This window comes from Ammospiza nelsoni, chromosome 6 (assembly GCF_027579445.1).
Source record: "Ammospiza nelsoni isolate bAmmNel1 chromosome 6, bAmmNel1.pri, whole genome shotgun sequence".
Classification (NCBI taxonomy): Eukaryota; Metazoa; Chordata; class Aves; order Passeriformes; family Passerellidae; genus Ammospiza; species Ammospiza nelsoni.
Window position 1 is genome coordinate 49,969,320 of NC_080638.1, and position 25,250 is coordinate 49,994,569.

At 39.1% G+C, this 25,250-nt stretch overlaps 1 protein-coding gene across 2 annotated transcripts in view; it reads right to left on the reverse strand.

The window, feature by feature from the left end:
- Window positions 1-19,197, reverse strand: part of DICER1 (dicer 1, ribonuclease III) — a 63,061-nt gene extending 43,864 nt beyond the window's left edge. For both annotated transcript variants that reach the window (XM_059473484.1, XM_059473486.1), the window contains exons 1-3: window positions 19,138-19,197; window positions 2,749-2,814; window positions 1,730-1,828 (exon numbers count right to left, since the gene is read on the reverse strand). The gene's annotated coding sequence lies outside the window, so the exon portion shown is untranslated. The remainder of the gene's footprint in view (window positions 1-1,729; window positions 1,829-2,748; window positions 2,815-19,137) is intronic.
- Between the last annotated feature and the right edge of the window lie 6,053 nt (window positions 19,198-25,250).

A 25,250-nucleotide genomic window follows, 5' to 3' on the forward strand; every position in this document is an offset into this window, starting at 1 on the left:
CTGTCAATATTACTCAGTAAGATGAATCAGGAATCTCTTTTGTATTGTGCTCTCTTTAACACAGAACATATCTTATGAGACATTCTTTCTCTCTCATCCTTCTAAGATCTTTATCCCATGCATTGCCTAACAGCAATTTTTACATTTGGTCTTACAATACTCTTAAATAAAAAAAAATGTATTTCAGATGTGCTCCTTTCCAAGAAGGGAATGTGTAGACACTTACAAATCTCAAATATAAGTATTCCTTTAAGGACCATCTTCCCTGGTTTCCCTAGCACAATCAGAAATATACTTTGTGAATATTAATTTTGACTGCAAGAATTCTATTTTTTCTATTCTTCTGATACATAACCAGTGACACATTGGTCTTTAATAGCCTACCAAGGCATACCAGCACAACAACAGCTGCTTTCTGCTGTCCAGGAAAAGTTTCATTACAGAGCTTATTAAAACAAAAGTTAAATTGAGGCTCTACATTTGGATGAGCTGATTCTGAAGCACTTCTACAAGCAGTACAAGAGTTAACAGGTGAAATTCCTGGCAGACACTTCCTAAATGTCTGCTTGTAGGAGAGAAATGGAGTACAACATGACACTCAGCAGACTCAGAAAACCCCTTAAGTCCTTCATGAAGTGTTCAGTATGACCAAACCTGGACTTGGGGCAAAAGCTCAATAAACACTTTGTGTTGCATTCAGTCCACCTCAACCAACAGAGACAGAAAGTCAGCATTCACATGGAAGTTGTGCTGCTGCACAAATGCAAAAGGATTATGCCAATATTTATCAGCATGACACACACAGGCTGCAGGGCATTTACAAGTAAAGCAATGCAACGTAAAAACAAAAATCAGTTTTGTAGCACATCTGCAGTGATTCCAGTGCATGAGGCACTCAGAATAAACATTCAGAAAGGGGATGTTTCTGCTTTAAAGAATACAGACCTGCAGCCAGATTCTGGAACAAACTTTCATTTATTAAAATGATGTGTACAAGGCCAATGCAACAATCCTAACTATGCAGTTGCCTAATCAGCAGTGTAGAACTGGTGCTATGCAGACTCCTTTCACCTCCCTAACAGATGACAAAAGATACAACATGAAGTATATGGATCTAAGATGCAAGGCGAGCACAGCAGAACAAGATACATTTCTGTCTTCCCTATGTTATCAAAGCACATTTTTCTGCTATGTAGTTTTAATCAGATAGCCTCTTTGCCTATTTTTGCTGTACTCATATTTCAAACTGAAGCATACTATTGAAACTAAGACCTTGATTTACCTGTCATATCTTTTCCTTACCATTTACTTGGTATCTCCTACCTGGAACAACATATGAATTCAATTCTAATTCTAACCCCTTTGTACCCAGTCTTTTTTTTTTTTTTAAGCTGATCATATTTCACCAACACAACCACATTTGAATATAAGATCCAGAAGAAGAGCACACAACCATCCTTACAAAAAACTGAATAGATTTCTGATTATATTTAACTTCATAAGAAGTATCAGGGCAAGAGTTTCATGGTAAACATCTAAACTTCTACTAATAAAATGAAGTAGCTACTTTCGTTTTTCTTTCCAAAGAAATTCAGTCAATTTCTATAAACTCACATATGGAAGTTACTTTACTCTACGGTTCTGAAGCATCTTTAAATACAAGCCAGGAGAACACAGTGCAGTGATACATCAAAACCTGCTTCTCCCATACCACAAAGCTCAGTCTTACCGTTTTAATTTCCGCAGTCTCTGTGTTTATGCTTCCTGAACTGCATTTTGACATCATGATATCAGCTTGTAGAGTAATCACATAATTTGTAAGCCTTGACTATTAAAAAAAAACAAGAACAAAAACCTATGAACCATAAAAATTATTTGAAAAGGGAACTACAATAGCAAGATTAATTGCAGTTAATTCAGTTGCTTAAAAGCATTTATGTGTGTTGAGTCTACAACACAAGTTGCTGACAGAAACAAATCACTTAGGTTCACTATGAACATGAATTATTTTAATTTACTATCAGAACCTAAAATTTAAAAGATAATTTAGTTTAAATGTGTACATACTTCCCCAGTCCTATTTCTAGGTTACTTTCATTAGTTACTAGGCTCATGTGGGAAATACATAAGTAGAGTGATACAATTTTGCTGTTTTTATAACTGTACTGCTTTTTCTATCCACATGTATTTTCACTTTGATTTAAGACATTAAAAAAACCAGAGTTCAAACTTCTTTAAGCTATTTCAATTTAAAACTGCAAGAAATACAGTCAACTCATGAAAAAGCAGCACCCATTTCTCTTGATGTATATTGGTCTTTTTAGTAAAAGAAAAAATACAGTGCACTTAAGATGGTGATTTAAACACAGAAGTAAAATTCAGAAACAGATAAATTCATGACAGTGAATTTCTAGATATATTAGCCAAACACAAATACTGTATATTTATACTGAATATATTATATATATATGCACACATATGTAAAACTAGACTTTAAAGCAAAAATACCATATTTCAGCAGATCAAGAGTCTTCTTAAAGCGAAAAATTTAAGAAAATTGCACAATACATACACCTGAAAGTGTGAGTTTTGCCAGACCTAAAAAGAGATTGTGAAGCCCAATTTTTTAAAATCAATACTGAAAACTTAAACACAAAATGGATCTTGATGAAAATCTCTCCTCCAATCAATTCCATAAAGTTAACAAAGAGGACACTCCCAAGATTAGTTCAGTATGTTCATTTTTACCTCAAACGCTGATGCTGAGCTTTTCCAGAGTCTCCAATCCCGTAATTTTGTTTCACCCTAGGTAACCTAAAAGGTAACATAAAGAGAGAGCATTTTACCATGAACTGCCATTAAAATCAACTGTGCCATGTGGTAGTTAGTCTGCTTTCTTGCATTTTAATATTTAGCTCTGTAGCAAGAGCACATGGTCCTTCAAAATCTAATTATCATATGCCCCTTTTTGGCCAGGGATACAGTCAGTGTCTGAAAGATCAGCTTTACGTGCTCAGGAGATATTTGCATGTTTTGTTTTATCTGCTGAAGTAATTGCTAGCTAAGGCCAATTACATTCACACTTTTCTCCCCTGTGCTCCATGCATGTTTCACCTAACACAGTAGGGAAATCCAGAAGAAAATTATTATTCAACACATTTAAGAGAGACATCTGAAAGAACATATGTTTTCCCAGAAAACAAAGTAAACAATTATTATTTTATAAGAATACAAAAGGAATGCAGCACAGAAAATCTGATGGATACTGCATTCATGTACAAAATAGACTGACAAAAAATTAATTCCCTGGGCCACACGTAAAATTTGTGCTTGCAGCATACATAAATATATCCTTTATTTTAAGCAAAAAATACAGCAAATTGCTTCTAAGATGTAGTAAGTAGAACTTAGATTTATTATAGCATATTCCTGTTATGTCTAGGTTATTAATTTATTCACTACCTCTAAACATGAACCAGAATATATATATTCCATTGAACCAGAAAATAACCTAACAACAGAAAACTGCCACATCCACGGTAAAAATATAGAAATATACTCCACTCTCTATATATTTGCAAGAGAAGCTGAAGGGAACAACGCAGCATTTGGACACCCCAGCAAAAAGCAAACACGAACAGAAAGAAAGGTTCAACCCTTGTCAGTAAAGCTACTGCCGCATGCGTGGCTTAACAGAGCAAATTTACTTTACTGCCAAATGGCAGATGGCAAGCACGAAGCACAGAGAGCAGCAGGTAAGATCTGAGAACCAGAAAAGAGTATAAATCTAATTCTCCACCAGCACAACCGCTTCCTTCGGCACACGGAAGCCAAAGACCTGGGCTTGAACCAATCGACCGGCGGGCAGGAGTTTGAATGCCAACCTAAAACCAGACAGGCCACATTCCTGAGATGCAGTCAAGGTCTAGCACAAAACAGCCGCGTCTGTGCCATTAACATCTCAATGGCGCTGCTGCACCCGCCCAGACAAAGCCGGGCGCGATCCTTCCCCGGCGGGCCGCGGGCACTGCCCAGGGACAGCGGCACCGCCGCGGCCCCCGGCGCCCAGCGGCCCCCGGGCTGCAGCCACAGCCCGCAAAGTACCACAAACCGCATGAGAAAGAACAAAATAAGCAATATTATATATGTGTGTGTATATATATACGCATACATACATATATACATATATACATACATATATATGTGTGTTTAATTTTGCTCTATAGTTTCTGAGAATCTTGTTAAAAACAAGCAAAAAACACAAAAAGGAAAAATTAGCGACATTTTAGAAACCTAATGTTTAGCAATGTCAATGCCTTCTGTGAAATACCACGGCTGCCCCTTTTTTTTAAATGTCACCTTTTAAGAGCTCAATATTCACGTATTTTATCAACAGGTAGAAGGAAAGAGTTACAAGATAAGCAGACAGACACTCCTCTGAAACACACCACAAACACAATAAATACTCAAAGTATTAACATAAAAACAAAAATCAGTTCCTATAAAGACATCAGGAGAAGCATCCAAGAAGTGACACAGCAGGCACTTGCACAAATCTCCAGCGCTCTAGAAATCCGCGAGCAACCACAAGTTACTTCTGCAAATCTCAGCCAAGATCTTCAAGTATCTTGACTACTTCCTACTGAACACTACTAATGCAAAAACCAAGTATCCAAATATTTCAAAGAACACAAAATATATCAACAGGTTTTATTTTTATTTCATGGGATTGTAATTCAGTCCTTGAAAATAATCACTTTCATACGATACCTAACTTGCTATTCAAAAAGGATGGTCTGGAAAAGGATAACTGAAGTTTACAGGGTAACACTTGCTGTCACACTAAGCAACAGGCTGAATCTGAAAGACTATCAATGTTCTTGCTCTTCAACATCTTTGACAATTTGAAATTAAACAACTAGTACCTAGAGCAATCAAGTCATTATGGAGACTGTTAACAACTTGAAAATGAAGTTATTTTGTAGTAAGTTCTATGCAACTGAACTTTTAAAATCACATGGTTTATTTAGTGAATAAGGCAATACAACTGAATTCCAGCAGGAACAAAGTCCTGCATGATCTTTAGGGGGGTAAGGTAAAAACTTCATTTATTATTGGGAAGAAAAAGTACATCTAGGCTAGCATCTTGCCTCTATAATCACAGCTGGTAGCTGAGGGCAGGGGGGAAGGGGTGACTACAGAACAGGACTTATCCTTTTCTTCCTTTTGTTATTTCAGCAACTTAATATTTCAACTATTTTTCTTTGGTTTATTATGGTACAAACAATAAAGTTACATCAGAAACCATAGTACAAAATCCCTATTGCCTCAGATTAATTTGAAAGCAAAATATTCTTTGACATCCAAGGACCTAAGCCTTCATGGAAGTCAGGAAAAAAATTATGCCCAGGACACACACCTCTATAAATATAAAAAAATCTGAACTATACAAACACTCTGAAACACATGCATTGGTTTTAACAGCAATTAGAATTAAATTATGCCACATATTTGAGGGCTTTTTGCTGCATAGGAAAACTGCAGCTCAATGTGTAGATTCTAACTCATGGGTAACTATAATATCAGTATCACTTGTAGGGATAACTGACCATATCTGTGAATTTATTTATCATTTGGTCATTTACTTGGGTACCAAATTATTTACTTGTGACGATTTAGTTAATTTAAAGGTTATGTTCAAGCTTTTCAGGCACTTATGCCTTTCTACAGGAAGGCAATTAAGCAGACATTAGAGCAGGGATTTCTCTCTTCCCCAATTTGGGGGCAAGCTGTGAGGCAAGTACAGTTCCAAAGCATTAATTATTCTTGCTTTGGATAAGTAAAAGCAGCAGCTGCCCCCTGAATATAACCCCATGTGGAGACTTCAATCCCATTATTTGCATAAACATAAACCCTTTCTCTGCATGGGGCTGAAAGTCAAGCTCCTCAAAACAGGGGTATTCAACAGTTCACTGTTACCACTGTGCCACAACATCCAAAATTACCAAGTTCCCTACATTACACAAGGCTTTCTCTGAAGTCCTTAACTGTTTGATGCAAGGCCAGCAGACATTTGGATTGTAAATCAAGCTCTAAAATTTCTAGCAATTCTAAAATGAGCCATCACATCTACTGCAGTCAGCCATATCAATTTATGTACCACCCAAGAACTGGTGCTCAAATTCTAGCCCTAGTTTCAATAAAAACACTAACAAAATAAAAAAGTATTTATCATCAATGGTGAATTAAGCCAACTCTTCCTAGTGCAACCTTAAAATGTGTATTATATGTTGAGTAGCACATTATTTACTCCACATTTTATGTTCTGTTGTTTTCAATTTCATCCTAAAAAAGAACAACTTCTCACCAGTGACACTACTGGGCTTCACGTGGCCTTTCCCTGAAGTGAACTTGTAGGCACACTACTGAAATTTTCTTTAATGTGAAGCTGGGGTGAAGTCAGTATTAAATTAATACAAATATGTAGTACAAAGAAACCTTTTTCCTCCCAAATTTAGAGGACATTCAAAGCTCCTCAGCTGTCGAGAATTCATCAAAGAGAAAAAAACCCACAACAACCAAAAAACATACTTGATTATTTTATTGAAGGAAAATATGTGAATTAACTTTCAAAGACAGGCCCACTAGGGTTGTTATTTTTGTTCTGTTTGCTTCTTGTTGGGTTTGTCTTTGTTTTTCTTTTGGAGTATGTAAGAAGAATATGTAAAGGTGAGGATGCTAACCAGGTTGAGTCAACACCCCTGGAGGTGTTTAATGAAATGTGTCCATGTGGCACTTAGGGACGTGGCTTTGGGTGGACTGGCCAGTCTTACATTGTTAGCTGGATTTTAAGGGTCTTTTACCTAAATCACATGGAATTCTACAATCCTATGAAAATGCTCTGTGGCAAACTAAGAGCGTTGCAAGGGCTCTCACACAAGACACGAGCAGAATAAATGTGCCTCATGTAAAATAATGTGACTCAATTCCAAAGTAGAGAAGCTATAGTTACTTCCCTGTATGTAAATACATACACTTAGACAAGGACATGAGCATTCCTTCACATTCTTTACAGTTAAACTAATATAAGACTTCAGCAGATCTTACCAATTATCAGCTTTTATCTTTTAATGCAATCTTTATTTTTCAATATTGTCCAATAAAGCAAACATTTCCACACTGGCTGGGGTTCAAAAGTGGTGAGAAGCCATAAATATTACATTTTACCAGTATAATGCTCCAAGCCTCATGTAGCAATTTCATACCACAGGTTATCTGGAGCACTGCTGACCTTCCAAAACAACTGACACAACACTGAAGCTGAATAAAAAATATCCAACAATTTACTTGGCAAAAAGATAGTGACAGAAGAGCTGAATCCCTTATTTAAGGCAAAGTGGTAAAAATACCTACATGATAAGACATGTTCTGTGTACTGTCAGTCCTGAGCTATTGGTAGGAAAAACTGGAATGATTTGTAGAGACTTGAGGACTTCCTCTTGTGCTAAGTAACTCCAAAGGTTTTTATCTTCAATTACAGCTTCTTTTTTAATAGATGCCTTAAATAAAATTCTAAGGTTTAGGAGTAAACAAGGAATCCTAACTGAATTTGAAAAATAAAAATATTTAAGATCTACAAAATGCCATGTGGACAGTTTCTTTTCCCTGATATGTGGGGTCAGAGGTGTCCAAATATTGACTGAGAAGCTTTGTATTTTCTTTCCTTCTTTGAAAGCTTTTCATATTATGATCAACCATGAAAGCTGGAACAAGGTCAAACATACTTCACTGCTAAAAGAGGAGGTGGTTTAACCAGTTCATAAAGGTCCCTTAGCTCCAATCCTGCTGCAACTAAGCACCACTAAACCTTGCAGAGATCCAAATCAGAAAACAGACCCATCCCTGATTCATCCATCAATCTTGCTCAGTAGCAAAACAAATTCAGGACGAAAAAGAATAAAGTGAGAAAATAGGTGTACTTGAGAGAGTTCTCTGAATGTATATTGATAGGTATCTTTTCCTTATGCCAAATGTAGATTACAGTTCAGAGCAGTATTACTCCAATTTTCTACATTAGGTCTGCTAACACAATATAGTGATGGATACTCTTAATTATGTGGGTTAAAAAAAAAATCTATGTAAGTTGTTCCTGCTCATTGAATGCTAACAAAAGCTCTAAAACCTGAAATGAGCTGCTTTGCTACAGCAATCATTTAAAAAAATATTTGGGAGGCATGAAGGTGGAGGTAACTTTTTACCTTTAATTTTCCAGAATGGAGTGAGAGCTATTCCTGCATATATACAAAAGCATTCCCAGATATGCAAATGACAGGATTGTTCCAGACATTGAAGCAGTTGTAAATACTGGATATAGTATTTACTGAATACTCATTTAAAATTATTATAGAGGCAATTTAGAAGGAAAGAGAAACTAAATTATTGTTAATTCAATTTTTTATATTATTATCTAAAACTACTCAGGCCTGAGAAATAATGTTTTAAAGGAGTTAAATCCCTGTAAATAGTGCAACTGAAGGTTTCTGACACTATGCTGGGTTCTGGAAGCAATATAACAAAGTTACTTTAGTACTAAACCTGTCAATTAACTTTTCCGCTAAGCACAACTCAGAATTAATATATTCCTAAACTCGTTTCCATTCCAGTCCCTGTTTGTATTATTGACACAATATTACATTAAAAAAGACACATATGTACAGGACCCTAGTCCACAGCCATTAGTTGAAGAGAGTTCCTTTCTTCTGTAGTATTAACAGACAGTCCTGCAATTCAGTCAGTTGTGAACTGCATTTCAGAGCAGAACACAAACATACAAGTTTGAGTAGAGACTCCTATCAAAAACAACAGGGCAGATTTTGCTGTATTCAAGATTACTGGCTCCACAAATCCTGGTTTTTAAAAACCAGAAAATACAAAGTGAAAGAAAGAAATCCTTCCTGTTCTTACCACATTAGCTGTAGTTTGCATTGATGTTGCCAAACCACCAATTATTATGCCTGGTATCATCTAATTAACAGAAGTACAGTAGCTTGATTGCAGCAACATTCAGTAGCCAACATGTAGCAAGCATGAGCAAAACCTCTGAGGTGTTTTTTTAAATTCAATAGTTCTCAATTTTCAGAAAAAAAATGCAGCCAAATTCTGTGAGGCTGCCTAGCAGCTGCATTGGCAGAGCCTGGACTACCTCCCTTTCTGCTGCTGCTGGGCTCAGCTCCTACTGTGGATCTATTAAGGCCTACCATAAGAACACAGCAACAGCCTGGCAGGCACATTCCTGGTGACTGACAAGGAATGACCTGAAAGGACAGAAGAATGGGATAAGCAGTAGAACACATCTCCTCCATTCTGAATGAGGGAAACAAAATTCAAATTCACATCCCAACTCACACAGTTATCACTGTATCACTCCTCCAGTCTGGGCAGCTCTGCACATGCATCAACTCTTGCACTTAATGATGAGCACTGCATTAAGAGTACTTTCTTACCCACATTTATTCTCACAATACCCTGCAGATGACCAATTCCAGCAGGTCAGACTATGCTTCTCCAGAGATCAATCAAGCCCAGACTCTCTGAAGACATCCATGAAGCAGCACAGAAGTGAAGGGCAGCAGTAATGAACACACAGTCAGACTGGATGGATCAGAAGAAACACTGAGAGCATGCAAGCAACTAAGAACTTGAATTAGTTATGAGGGAATAAGGAAAGGTGCAAGATTCTAGAAGCAAACCAAAAAAGACATGAATGCAATCAAAGATTTGGAAAAGCAGAGATACTTCAGATTAAAAAAAAAAAAAAGAAAAAAAACAAACCAAAAACCGCAAAACCTTACTGTAACTCTTTATATACCAAATAATTTCTTTTATCAAGAAGGAATAATCAAGCATTTTAAAGTTAATTACTCCACCATTAACATGTCAATACAGCAAATCCAATTAAATCAGAGGTATTAACATCCCCAATTTTGATGCATACTGGTAAGCACCCCGGATTTATACTAGGAAAACTTAAATCTAGGGTTATTACAAAACTACCCTATTAGTTGGGAACTTACATTGTTTTTATAGTTTTCCTTAGAAATGACTGCATCCATATTGATAACATTTAGGCTGATTCACAACACAGGCATCTGACTAAGTAGAAGAATAGCATCACAGCCATCAACGTTGCAGCAATCACACCATTACCCTTATTCATTGTTATACTGAATTATGTAGAACAACTTTCCCCCTGCATACTCTGGTGTATTTGGAAAGAATTTATAACTCAATTAATGCAAACTTATACTACATTTATAATAACAGAAGTTGAAATTATTCAGAATAAATATTTAAATACAAGTGACTTTCAATTTCATTGACTAATCATTTGCTTTCATCAGCTAATGAGCAGCTTATTTGAGTAGGCATACATAGATGCATTAAGATGCCTAAAGAGGCAGATAATTGATGACTTCCAGAATGACTTAAGCAGATTACATGCCTAACTTTCAATGGAGATTTCTCTCTTCTTCCTCAGCACTGCTTTCTCAACACTGAACAGGTAGTCTCTCACTTCTCTTTAACTACTGATTTTAAGAATTTACCTTTTTCATAATTTCCTAATTTACAATTCAAGCTACTTCAAATACATACTAAGACTGGTGAAAAAAAAAAAAAACCACTAAAGCAAAAAAAAAAAATCCCAAAAACCAACATCTAGGCTTCTAAGACTTGTAATAGGAAGGTAGTTTTGAAATAAAATTTTAAAGGTATGTGATTTTTAATTTAAGAATTAAGTTTGACTTTGTGGCAGACAAGACACTAGAGAAACTGAGACTAATCAACTAAAGCAATGAAGTACATTGAAAAGCAAGAGTGCCTTAAATCCTTATGAGCAAGCTGTCACTGAGAAGAGTGACCTTATTACTCCTCTTTTAGTAGGATTAAGAATGCGGCATGTGCAGAGGTTTTACATCCCATCATTTCACCAGATCGGTATTTCACTTTTACTTCCTCAAATATGCTTATAAAAATCTGCAGCTGGTTGTACAAATGTTTCCAAAACAATCAGAGAAGAAATAAATTCCTGATGTAAACAAAGCACAGGAAAGATTCTTTTCATTTTATCACTTTTTTTTTTCATTTTCACTCAGCAGCAAGACAAAACACTGAATAATAAAGGCTTCCTGGTGACAGCTTACCATGCATTTAGTACAAGCACTGTTACACCCCCAAAGCATCACCCTTCACTCTCTTCAATCCACCTGCTGCCCCCACAACTGTTCCCAAGTCATCTGTGACCACAGCCGAGTCAGACCATAACAGAATGAAAGAAATCACACAGAATAATTTGTTTCTTAGATGAATTAGTCTTAAGTGCTCCATCTTGATTACTGCACTGATATTATAATTACTTTTATTAAAAAGTAGTTCATATCTCAGAATAGTACATGCTAAAGAAGTACGATTAGTAACAACTAAAGAAGTACTATTAGTAACAACTAAAGAAGTTGTTAATACAATTGTTTTTTTATTTAACTTTCATAGCATAATTTTCCCCTCACTTTGTGCCTATCCTGGATTTACCACAACTGATTTTCATGCACAAACCCACAAAACTACTGTCATAGCACACTTGTTTATAACAGTAGCTATTAACAGTAAGTGAGAAAGTATAAAGTTGAGAAAAACATGGTACAATTATTTTAATTAATTGGTGAGAAGTAGTAGTTTGAGATTAGTTTTCATGAGACTGTACATCCAATCTGATGACAACCTAGTGCTCAATGAAGGAACTCCACTGTCACTGCTCCTTCCCTTCTCTAACAGCTTTGACACTTGTCTGACTTTCTGGCAGAAAAATAGCTCAGGACAATACAACCAAGTGGTATTTTTTTCCTTGACCAAGGCAAGTTTTCTACTGTCTCAGCAATTTGAATTAAGTAGTTGAGATAGATCAGAGGAGTATTAGAGCTGCCATGAGGAGGAGGTTGCCATCCACTTTGACAGCCACTTGAATGCCTTCATTACAGAAAACAAGGAAATTGGATTCAACAGGTTTTTGACTGCGCAATTTAAAATCAGACACCAGCTTCTTTTCTCTATTGCCAACTGCTGCTGAACTGTGTTACAGAGATCAGTAAAAATTCCAACCCCAAAACTTCTTCCTGTGTGGTCCAAAATTATTTAAATGGTGCCAGAGGAAACACCTAGAGGCAGCAGACTGCAGTAAGGGGATGAACCGATAAAGGGTTTGAACAACTCCTATCAGCTGACAATGAATACATTAGTAGCACTAGTGGCACACTACTCCAAATGCCTGCCAGAAATCAGCACCTGCTTCATCCTTATGCCAGTCACATGCCCCAAAATTGTCCAGTAATTCCTTGCAGATCCTCATCAGCTGAGATAACAACTGGCCAGTAGAGAGTCAACGAATCATGAGTTTTGTCACTAAAAACTCATCCCGTACTCAGTTTAGGCAACACATAGTCATTAGAAGACCATTTTCCAGATAACTTACTATTAATCAAGGCAGGTTTACCTTCTTAACTTCAACACAGCAAAGCATTAACTATGCAAAGATTACAACAGGGAAAATTGCTCATCTCCTGGAAGTTGATCATACGTCTTTCAAAGACCCACGGAGCTCATAAATGTCTTTGGCATTCCTCCAATCCTTTTTTCAATTAAATACTTGAAGATAAAAATGCTTTACTTTCCTAAAACCTACACACTTTCTCCTCCAGAGCTTCATCACCCATCATGCCTAAACCCATTGCTTTCAAATCCCTCAGTAGGTGGTACAGCCACACTTCTGTGGTGGAAGATTTAATTAACTCAGAGCCGTTGAGACTGATTGCACAGTAAACAAATCAACTTATCTATTCACTACATAAACCTATGGATAGACTGGGTATACATTTCTGGAAATACCAGGATATGTTTTTATTTTTTGATTTATAATCTTTGAAAGTATACAGACAGTTTCTTGCTGCCCTATCACTCACAGCTCGCTATCTCTCTTTAGAGTTTAATATTCTTTAGGAACAATGAAGAAAAGAAAAACTTTCCTCACATGCTTTTTTTACAAGTTGTAAAAAATTGTGAGGCTGTCCATGAGACCTTGCTGGCAGTAACTGTAGAAATAATGAAAAAGATACAAAGATAATCCCATGGCTCTCAGTAACAAGCTTCTGTCACTTCCCCCTTACAGTCTCTGCCATTCACGCTGACTCTGTTCATTAAACCGGTAGAAAACATTCAGATTCCAATTTTCCTCTTACTTTGTTTCACACCAACAGCAAAGTATAAGCAGCAAGAACAAATGACAAGAACACACATGTCATCCTGAGGACTCAAAAAACACCCACCAGAAACAGAGGTTTACATATGTGCTTGTTTGGGGTATTTTTGTTTTAAGAAGCAGTATACTTTTTTTATGCTCATTATCTATCTCCAATAGTAATTTAGTTTCTACAGTCTTGGAGGTCATTGAGATAGCACTATGTTAGACAGCAAGAACCATGAAAAATTATCTTCAGAAGCTGGGGGCAAAGGGAGAAGCATAGATTTTTTTGCCCCAAAACAAATTTTAGCGTTGTTTTTTAGCGTTGTTAAGAAGGGATCTGACCTCTGTTATGTAGGAAGTTGACAATATGGGCATTTGACTTTAGTTGAAAGATGGCAAAGGTTGTGGGTCACTAAAAAACAACTGACCAGACTTTTGGTTGTATTGTAAGCACGTTCATTTTACGTCTTCTTCCAGAAACAAAGCTGGTAGCCATTGACCATGAAGATATAGCAAAGAACAAGTTTGCCTGCTCAGAAAGACACATCTTCAGTGAGGAGTTAAAAGTCTTACTTAAGATTGATCCCAGACACTAATATCCTGAATAAAGAAGATATACTATAAATGAATATTATTAATTCATAAAGCCCCAGTTAAGAAGTAAGATTCAATACATTTAAATGTTTTAAGGTATGCAGAATATAAATATCTGAAAAATGCCTTTTATTTATGCACTTGAAAGTTAAACACAAAAGAGGAGGTGAAAACAAAAACACCTGAATTAACTTGCCAAAATTTAGTGAGAGAAGTTGTCTTCTATGGTTTGAGTGCTGTCTAGAATTCAGACCACCCCTACAAGTTTTTACTACAAACTACAAGGCAACTTCACCTTGAGATAGATAGCTAAGCCTTTTTCATTAATTTCTGCTTGAACAAAAAATATAGAGCAGAAAGATGATAAAAGGCCAGTAACAGTTCAAAGAAAGCTGTAAGGAATTTGGTCTAGATCAGAAGCCAAGGAGACTTTGCAAACGAAAGAGAAACATGAATTGCAAAGGTAGCCAGCCCAGACATGCTTGCATACCTAAATCACCTCAGTGGAATCAAAAAAATGAACTTTAAAAAGCAAAATGTATTTACCTCACTTCCTCAGAAAAAGGGATTTATGCAATCAATAAGTGGGCAGGCCTAAAACTCCAATTCAGTTTTCAAAAACAGAATCATGAAATTGTTATATTTAAGACCAATTTCTTTACTTCTACCCAGCTACTTACTAGCATCTCAGCTGAGGGAAAGGCTGCTACATGTCTTGACAAATTATCAAGAATCAGAATCCAAAGAAGACACAGGCATCAGAAATCAGGTTTTAATAACTAACAATAAGGGGTTGGGTCAAACATGCATTTGGGGTCAGGTTTTTTTTTATGTTTATATGTGTATTTACACAAATGAAAAAACACAATGATACTGATATTCAAAACAAACAAAGAAAAATCCCAAGGCCAGCTTGGGTCAGTCCCAAACTGACCACCTGTTTGCAGCAACCAACCCTTCAAGTCAGAAACCACCCTGGTGCTCCTCAGATCTCTCACACTCATTCAATGAACCCAAAGGAATGAATCCTTTATAAAGAATAACAGAATATTTAAAACATGGGCAGAAACTGATCCTGCCAGCTTACATCACAGAAGTACTGAGTCCCTGACATAAAGAGAAGAAAGCACAGCAAACCAAGATTTTCTACTACAAAAGATCAAGAGAGAACTCTTGATTTTCTGTCTTGGTAAGAAGGAACTCACTAGTAACACCCATGCCAACCAAAACACAGATCACAACTGGCAAGTGTATTGCACTTCAAGGAAAGACCACGACAAGCAGCACTGAAGTCTCTTGGATCCAGGAGTATTTACAATAGGAGAAACTGGAAAATATTGCCCTTTCTTCTCTTTCCCATCAGAGAACAGCCTTTCAACACCTCCAGCTGTGCAGCAAAACAAGTAAACTCCTTGACACGAGTTTCAGTTCTCTGCTTCTTGACTGCATGATTTTGAAGGTAACAAATATAATGGAAAACTGATTGAACTAATGCAGTCTGCAATACAGAGCAGAAATAACAAGGGAATTCCAAATATACTACTCAACATGCATTATGTTACTAGATAAGCATGCAAGAACTATCAAAACCAAGAGTTTACCTAATATTATTATATGGCACACATTAAAGTGGGCACTACTTTGTTCTCTAGATTAAGTCTTCTAGAATGTTTATTTTAGTAACAGTCCTAAAGCCACCATATCCCCCCAGTCAATACAGTTTAGACACCAAAACTTGAAATGCCAACAAAGACTGTAACTTCAGCTAAAAAATGAACTTTTAGCTTTTACTATACAACAAGTTTCTTCTCTTCTGGTTTCTCACAATACATAAGGTACTCACAAAAGGCTAAAGGATGAAAAAATAGACGTCAAGAAGGTGTAAAGCAAAATCATGCCTTCTGCTCTACTCCAACTATTCTTAGCCTTCAGGACATAGCATTCTAAAAGCACATTCCAACCATTTTACAGAAGCTCCTGTTTTGTTCAACACTCTAATTATACTTTTACTTTCTTTAAAAGTAGCACTTCCTAAAAGTATTTATATAAATAAAACCAAACTTCTATCAGTCTGAAGAATTTATTTGAACACATGAAGGTGATGGGATACAGATGGCTGGTGGTTGGTCACAGTCAGGCACTGGGACACAGGGGCCACCTTGCTGTTCTGCCAACAACCTACCAGGCTCAGCATACCCCCTAGTTTGTATTACCTACACGAGAGGGAAAAAGGTCAGAGAGAATTATGGACAACAGAACAATCTATCTCAGAATGTTCTGAAGCTCTACTTGCTGCCTGATAGCGATGCCTTTTCACTGGCCCTAAAATCACAAACCAGACACAGGTGACAAAAACGGGTCACCTTTATAAGGGTCCTTATGGTGCACAACATGCTGGAAGAAAAGTGCCAAAGATGCACACATAAAATAAAGCAGATACAATTTCTGTATGTTTAGAAGTTAGCATAACCTACAAGAATCCCCAATTAGAGACATAGGTGATGAGGTAATTCCCCCCTGGTTCTACCCTTTTCTGAAACTCCCCCTGGGACAATAACTAAACTTTGTTCATGAAAATGTGTCTGGAGAAGTCATTTTGACCGCAGTTCCCGGAGGACCTAAGCTTGGACCCCCAGGGCTTGGTGCCACTGGGGAATTTCTTTTGTCTTTCTGTTCAATGGAGTAGGTAAAATACCAGCTATAAATATAATAAAAGGCTACAGAGCTACAAATATATATGTAAAGAATATAGCAAATATATAAAAGCAAAAAAGGCATAAACCCCTTTGGTATCAATAAATTAACCTATGCCCCAAAATAAAAAACCTGTCTGTAGTCTTGGCACTTACTGTAATGCTCATCGACCCTAAAGCCCTAGAATCCTTTTCAAAACCTTCCTGAATTCTTGCTCTCACTTTTATTCTAGAGCTTATCTGAAGAGAAATCAAATTATTTCAGCTGTTTTATCCATTCTGCTTAATAACTCCTTGCTCTCTTAAGAATGCATGTGTTTTCATTTGGTTTGCAGTAATTTGCATTCAGTACAGATCAATGCACATTTAGTTAGTTCATACTGAAAGCCAGAATAGATCAGATACACTCAGACTCTGAGCACCTCTGCTGAAGCAAATCCATACACTTTGCTGAAAAAGTGGCAAAGTACTTTGCACATTTTTGAGGTGGGAAAGGAGAAACATGTATTGTCTACAAAAAAAAAAAAACACCAAAAAACATGAAAATACATCTGTTTTTGAACGGCAGGTTTTAGGTTTTTTCCATTTGTATGCTACAGATGAACAATGTATTTTTAAGAAGAAAAAAAGAGTATAACTTCTAGAAAAACATTAGTGTAATATAACAGACAAAACAGCTTGGTTGGCTTCCTCCTACCAGTAACCAGTGGAGGACATGTATGGAGCTGTGTAATTGCAGGGCAGGCAGAAGTACCTTCCAAGGATCAGCCACCTCGGTGTTTGCCAAGACTGAAAAGATCCTCTGCTTTCTAGAGCCTGGGATGAATTTCACTACAAATTCATTGTTTCAATTGTCTGGTAAACTTCTGGCATTCCAAACAGACTGATGCACCACATCTGTCAGTTACACACAGTGTAAAGGAGTATCACATTTGTGTTCGTGTGTAGGATACAGAGATCCTTCAAAAACAGGAGAAACAAGCAAACAATCAACACTTCCCTCTTCTACCTTCTTCATGACTCCCTCTGTGATGTTTGTTATCCCTTCACTGGTATGTCCTCCCTCATGTGAAAAGCCCTAGTCAATTCTCCATCTACACTTCTCCTAGCCTAATACAACCTTTCTAAATTAGAAGGGAGATAAAGAGAAAATACCCAAACTGCATTTAATATTAAACACATGGGCTGAGAACAGGTTTATACAATCACACACTGATGTCACTGCCTTCTCAATTCATTGCTAAATCTCGTATTAATTGCTTTGTGGCTGCCAAGCACTGACCTGCCACTTTCACAGAACTGAATTATCAGGATGCTTTGAAGAACAGCAGTAGCTAATTCAGGGTCAACGCTTCTGAATAAATATATACATATTTTTAACCCTACCAATTAATAAAGTAACAACCCAATTATTAAACATGTTAAAAAAACCACCTTCCAGCTGAAAACTGCTAGTAGCATCTTCAAAGCTCATGGACCACAGTGTGGAGATAGACAATAAGAAAGACTCTTCTAAGAGAGGAATAGTTATGAAATGAATTTCAGTTAGTGTCTGTATGAACTTGCTAAAACAAGCACCACCTCCACCTACAGAACACACACGTGCAGTCAGCATTTCAACAGAGCATTCAGAGTGACTTATTTAAAGAAAACACATAAAATACAGTAAAACAGGGCAAACTGAGTGTCTGCAAAGGTAACTTTTGATTAACACGTTTATGGAAAGAAAACGGAAGACAATCTTCCAACCTACACACGTTCACCATTTGAGCCAACCACCTAATTTGAAGACCAAAATCTTAACATCAAAAATACTCAAAGCTGATCTGAAGTGCGAAACATCCTCTGGACTGTCAGCAGGTAACCGAGATTCACTATTCACTTTGAGAGTCACTTTTATTGAACCACTAAATTCTGATTAAGCGTAATGCACACAAAAAATACCATTTCTTTATTAGATATGAGTATCACCCCTATTTTCTACTCATGCGGGCTACATCTATATTACCTAACACAGCAACGAAGTCCTGTGCAAAAATATATGTCTCTTAACCTTGCACTTTTCACGCACATCCACACAGCAGAAGATCTGCCTTTAATCACGCTGCCTTAATTTACCCTGGAAAAGGACGGAAAGGAAGCAAAAAAGAGCCAAGACGTTTTTATACCGCCTTTAACATCAGCACTGCTGAGTTTAAACTCCTTCACCACCCGCCACTGCTTTCCCGGACACGGCGGGAGGGCCCCGAGCCCCGGGAGGCTCCGGCGCGGCTGCCCGGGGGGCGCCGCTCACAGACAAAGCCGAGCGGGGCCGCAGCAAGGCCCGGCCGAGCGGGCCCCGCCGGCGCCGGGGGAGCTGCCCAGGCCAACCGCGGGGCCCGGGCGCCGGCGGCCGCTGGGGCGGAGGCGGGGCAGCACCGCCCGGGCCCCGGGAGGGAGGGACGGGCTGCCGCCATCACACCCCGCCGGCGGCGGCGCCGGGGCCGCGGGAGCTGCGGCCAGCGGGCGCGACACACCCGCGCTCGGCCGCCATGCAGCTCCCGGCGCGCCATCTCCTACCTGCTCGGACCGGACCCAGCCCGGTGCTTCTCCCTACTACAGGCCGCGTCTCATTGTGCTCCCGCCGCCGCCATTTCCCCGCCGCCGCCGCCGCCTCAATCCCCGCAGCTGTCAGGTCCCTCCATTCACCTGGGCCCGGGACGGCCTCCCCCTCCCTCCCTTGCCCCTGCGCTACGGCCGGCGCTACGCAAACGGAGCGCCGCCCCCGCCCCTCCCGCCCGTACCAACGGGGGCCGCCCAGCGCCCGCGGCGCAACCCCGCTCCGAGAATTCCGCCCTGCGCAGTCCGTACGCCCCGCATCCCCACACGCTATGAGAGGACGCAGGCGATTGGCGGCCGCAGCCGGGTAAAAGGTGAAAGGTTCGCCCGACGGCCAATGGGAGGGCGGGATACAGCGACTGCCGGAGAGCCGCCGGCGCTCGCGTGCGTGCGCGCTCCCGCCCCTCCCCCGGCGGAGCGGGCGCTCGGCCGTGCCCGCGGCGGGCGGGTCTCGCGCGCTGGGGCGGGGGGCGCTGAGGCGAGGGCGGCGCCCGCCATCTTGGGAGGGAGGTCGAGGGTCAGGCCTTCGCTCCTTGTGCCCCTGAGGGTCACGGAGTGCGGCATCTGGGGGAATGGGGTTGTTCTTTCTCACGGCAGGCCGTAGGGGAAAAAGGTGATCCCTTTTGGTGATCCCTCCCTCAGCAGCGCTGAGCTGCTCTCTATCAAAAATCCTACCTTTCCACACTGGTGGCCATTTCCATAAGTCACCTCCCTGCCACAGGTAAAGAGCCACTTTTCCACTGGGGAGCCTTTAGTCCTTGCTGGTTCAGGGCCCAGAAGTGGAAGAAGAAAGGACAGCTGAAGGTGGTTGGGTTGTGTGGGCTCCCAAGGCAGCATTGCCTTCTGTCACTGCGTGAGGCAGATTGTTGCCTGGCTGGAGCACTGGTCTCACTCCAGTACTTTGGCAACACTCCACTGATCTAGTAGATGTTACTACTAAATATTTTTAGAAGTGCCCTGAAATAGCTGGAATTAAACAGCTGGTGTAGGGTAAGGTTTTGCCACCACCAAAACCCTTCAGGCAGAGGTGAATGAGTTACATTTGTGTTAAGCCAGGGGACCAAGTGAGAGTCTCCTGTGGTCTCATGTGCTTGCACAAGGACTGGATGGTCATTGACCTTGGTGGCCTGATAAAGAAGATGGCCATAAATGCAATGCCACTTCTGGCCAGCCAGTGCCCTTGTAAGTTGTGTGGAAGGCAGTGTGTTTTCACTGGAAGATCTGTCACTGGATGTCAAGCTTCCTCCTTCCATCTGCTCTCTTCCAGGGACTTGCCATTGTAACACAGCCATTTTAACACAGCTATGCCTGCAAAATCAGTATGAAAAATAAAGCTGACTGGAGCATTCCTAAGATTCGTTAAAAACAACCCAACTAAAATTACTTCAGATTCAAAGTGATCTAGAGGCCCGGGGTATTATCAAATTAAGTATTTTCTTGGCACAAACCTCTGCTGCTGTTTAGAGCACAACTTCTCAAGTGCCTGCCATTCTGTTGTTAAATGTTACAGTACTGGGTATTTTTATAGGATTGAAAGGGCATCCTTCTGTTTTTTTATGGATGGAAGAATAATTATATCCCATGACAAAAGCTGAGGAAGAAGAGCAGCTGTTCAGTCTTACCCAGTGGGAACTGTCAGAGCATATGGGTCTATTTTTCCAATTTTAGCTGAAGTACTGAAGGAAATTGGCATTCTTGATTCCTTCTAACATGAAATGGAGCAGAAAGAAACCCTCCTTAGTGCAGGCCATGGTTAAATAATGAATTTTATCCATTTCAAGTAGGTTCAAAGAGAAAGCAAGCAGAATACTTAGAAAACAAAATAGACAAATACCAGGAGAATTCTGGAAGTTATTTTCTTATAAAATTGGGTGTCTTTCTCCACAGCTATTTCCTCCTTGAGCCTGCTGGCTGACAGGAGTTTTTGATATAAAAGCACAGGATAAAATCTGTGCTGTTCCTTACAATCCTGTCCCCATTACCCTCTCTCTATTCTAAGAAACAGATATTTGATGTCGTATATTTGTGTAATCAGACCTAACCCTCAGGGTTTAACCCCAAATTAAAAATTTATGTTTTTTATCTTTTATGTTATTTCACAAATTCCTTACAAAGATTTTTAAAGTGAGATAAACTCGCGAGATGTGAGATGAACTTGTGAGATGTGAAACACAACTGAAAAATTCCACATATTTCAAACTGGTTGGGATTCAGAGTTTGGTAAAAAAACACACAACTAACCCTAAGACCAAAACAAACAGGCGGTAGGATGAAAAGGACACACTGCCCAACTATTAAAATCTGGGAAAGAATAAGTCACAATGTACCAAGTAACAGCCTTCCCCGTATCTTTAGTACTATAAATATTGATATTTACTCTATGGGGTAACTGTTGTTAGACAACAAGAAAATAGAGACATTTATCTCCCTTTTTAATAAAATTAGTAATGGATGGTGAGTGGAGGCTTTTCTGTTTTTTTCTAATGACTAAGAGTAAAGAAAGATTCTGTTTGGGTTAGAAAAGAGGAAAACTGACATTAAAAATCACTTTGTCACAACTTTGTCTTTGTTCATGCTACAGAACTCTCCAATCACGCTAGTGGAAACCAGGCATTTCAGCTCCACTCACATCAGGGTCTAAAATGGCTCTGGAGAGATTCCTTGCTGAGACAATGGTGACCTCTGTTGTTCCCTGCTGCTGGTGCCAGCCACGGTGCCCTCCTGTCACAGCCGGGCTCAGTGCGGCGCTTTGACACAGGCTGCCAGTCACCGAGGCAGTGCGTGCCCAAGTGTTGCATTCTAGTTTCTCTGGCCAGGATAGGATGTGTCTATTCTGCACTCCACTTGGGAAATTTTCCTTGAGGTTTTCCTCTCAAGAAGCCCCCAGTCTGGCTGCCAGGTTTTCCAGCTCCTAGCTGAGAATCACTGCTGGAAAGAGCAGTTGAAAACGTTTTAAACCACGGTGCTAATTATAACACCTGCAATGCATCATGAGAAAAGGCTGCAGGTATGATTATAGAGAAGGAAGTTGGAAGAAAGAAAGAAGATTCTATTTCTAAACCTGAAACTTAGATTCTAAGAAGGTGTTAGGTTGCATGAATCTTTGTCTCACTCTAGAATGCATTAAAAAAAAATTGGCATGCTTTCCTACTTCAGTGACCCAGACTTTGTAATTCCAGGGATATTTTCTTTAGTGCAAGAGAAACCTCAGTAATATTTTCTTTTTTACCTCTTTAAATTACTGACATAAGCATATGAGCTGACATCATTTGGAAACTGACTCCTCTGTCTCCTGGCAACATTTCCCAGGCAGAGTTCCCTGCTTTTTCCTTGGATTTCTTCAGACTGATGATCTTCTCCATCATCTTCTACTTACAGTCTCCAAAGTATGTCTATCACAGTGACACATCACTAAAGAAACGAAACAAATTTAAATCACTGGTAAGGAAGAAAGATGGAGAAAAGAAATGTTCTGTTAGGAAAGAAATCAATTTTTGACCCCCTATAGCCACCACTGGCTAAAAGACAATGGAGAACAAAATTTGTCAACTGCAAGATTTGTATTCAACTCTGAGCTTTGAATTCTGTTAGCTGTTCTGGAGTGCCTCACAAAGAGAGAATATTTTTAAACCAAAATTGGCTCCCAACTCGTCTAGAAATAATTTCTGGCTTTTTTGGATGCCATCAAACCTACAGTGAATTTGGATGCTGTGATTAATTTTTCCCATAAATTTAGAAATACATCAAAAGTAGAAAAAGGAGGGAGTCACAAAAGATGTTGGTGTGACTAAAAACATCTCCTGAACATGAGCAGCAAAATGGAAAAGTTTTGTCCAGGTTTACTGATGATGTTAGCCTGTGAAGAACTGAGCCCTGCACTGTTTCCTTTCAGGTTTGTGCCAGCAGGGAACTAGAGGGGCAAGGGGGAAAGGCTCTTCCTTTCTGCCTTTTCTAAAAATGGATTGCAGGGTTTCCTTTTTCCAGTCACCTACGACTTCACCTGATGGGGTTTTTTTACTGAAAGAGGGGAGCAATTTCACAAGTAGCTGCAATGGCACAATGCAAAAGATCTGTCATACAACAGTTAACAGAAGTTCCTAATGTCCTTGAGATATACCCTTGTTAATGCTCATTTATGCCTGAGAACCAAGAAACACCACTTTACAATGTATAAATCTATATGTATGTCAATTCTTGTTAACATGCAGAAAATGCATATCAGCAGTGATAAATCTGTTCCCCAGGGTACAGAGCAACCATAAAAAAGAAATGAAAAATAATCAATTCAAAGTATTTACAGCAGATGGAGCTATACATTTTGCTTTGATCATACATTACATGGTATTCCAAGATAAAGTGTGGTTTGCCAAGGACTGTGGTAAGCCAGTGGTACTGTCTCACCAAGGAATGGAGTTAGTCACAGAAGGTATCTCACAAATTGTGCAATTAGCTCTCCTGGAAATAATCCTTGTAACATCAGTAGAAATAGCAACTCAAGAAAAGATTACCACCATATATTGGTGTTGTCATAGAGAGAGCACAGCTCAAGTCAAAGGCTTTGCTCTCTGCACTCACCAGTTTGAAGGTTCTCCTGCTCCTGCTGGCTTTTCTTTAGTGACCAGGAAAAATGAGCCCTGAAGAGAGCATGAAGGTTTCAGTTTATACTACAACACGAATATGTGTGATGGCCACAGGTGATCCTTGGGAGGTCTGGGCTCCTGCACAAGCCAAGTGCATTCTCACTGTGTGGAGGGCTCCTTATCTGAAATTAACCCTGTGCTTTGTCTTTGTTGCTGCCAAGATGCAGATGGATCCAGTGTGTTTCCAACACTGCATGTGCATCATCTTCAAGCTACAGTAATTGTGATTACAGAGCAAGGATAAGGGAGATTATTTTTGAGTTTCTGTCAGAATTACTTTTATCCCAGAGTAGTTAAAAGAAAATCAGTCCAATGGTTCCTGTCTTACTATGTTTGAATTTGAACTAAAGTTTGGATCTCAGACCATTGTAAAAGTTTACTTTGCTTCCACACACTTGCACCCTCCCCAGTGCATTTGCAAATTCCACTAACCACAGTGTCAGTAGCAAAAAAAAAAAACAAACTAAAAACAAACAAACAAACAATAAAACCCACCAAACACAAACTAATAAAAAAAACCCAAAAACAAAACAAAAAAAAACCAAAGTGTACTTAGAAATTTTAAAATTTTGGTAATGAAAAGTGGTAGATGCCCTATCCCTGGAAACATTTGATCAGACTGGACAGGTCTCTGAGCAAACTGATTTGATGGAGGTGCTCATGGCAGAGCAGGTAGACTGGGTAACATTTAAAGGTCTCTTCCAGCCCAAACTGTTCTATGACTCTGGAAATCTATGTTGCTAACAGGACTGGACCCAAATATCCCAAATTCTTAACAGAAGCATGAATATTCTCTTGCTTTGTACACTTATGTGTGAGGGAGGGTGGTCCAATAGGCAGGTACAACTACTGCAGAAGTGGTTAGAAGCACTTTGAAAACATGTGAGATTATTTGATTTTTGTAGAAGGATTAGAGGAATATTTACAAGTCCTAAAGTGTGATACCCATTAATCCTTTAGAGAGGAAGCATTCCTATACCTTTCCCATATGCCATTTCCTTTCAGTGTGTTTATCTAATTTAGATATATTTTTCAGGACACGCATCATGGGGCTGGCTGATTCTTATGTATTCCACCCCTATTGTACTATATTTTCTTTTTTTCATATCCTGCAAGGGGAGTTAAGGTGTAGGGGGAGGTGCATAGTAAATATGAAATGGTGCTGCAGCTAGTAATTTACTAGTCCCCAAATCTAAACAAGCATATAGAAACAGCCCAGATAAATAAATTGTAAGAACAGTAAATAATTAAGCACAACTGTTTTTGTAACCTTTCCCATGGCTTCCTTTTATAAGGCCATTTTCTATGCATTAATAAATTAGAAATTCTTCCCCTTTATAAACAATTTAAATCCATTTGTTTGTTGATCAGAAAAAAGTTTAGATTTTTCCTCCAAAATGAAAAGTCGCTTTTTGGGCAAGTGGGAAACAATGC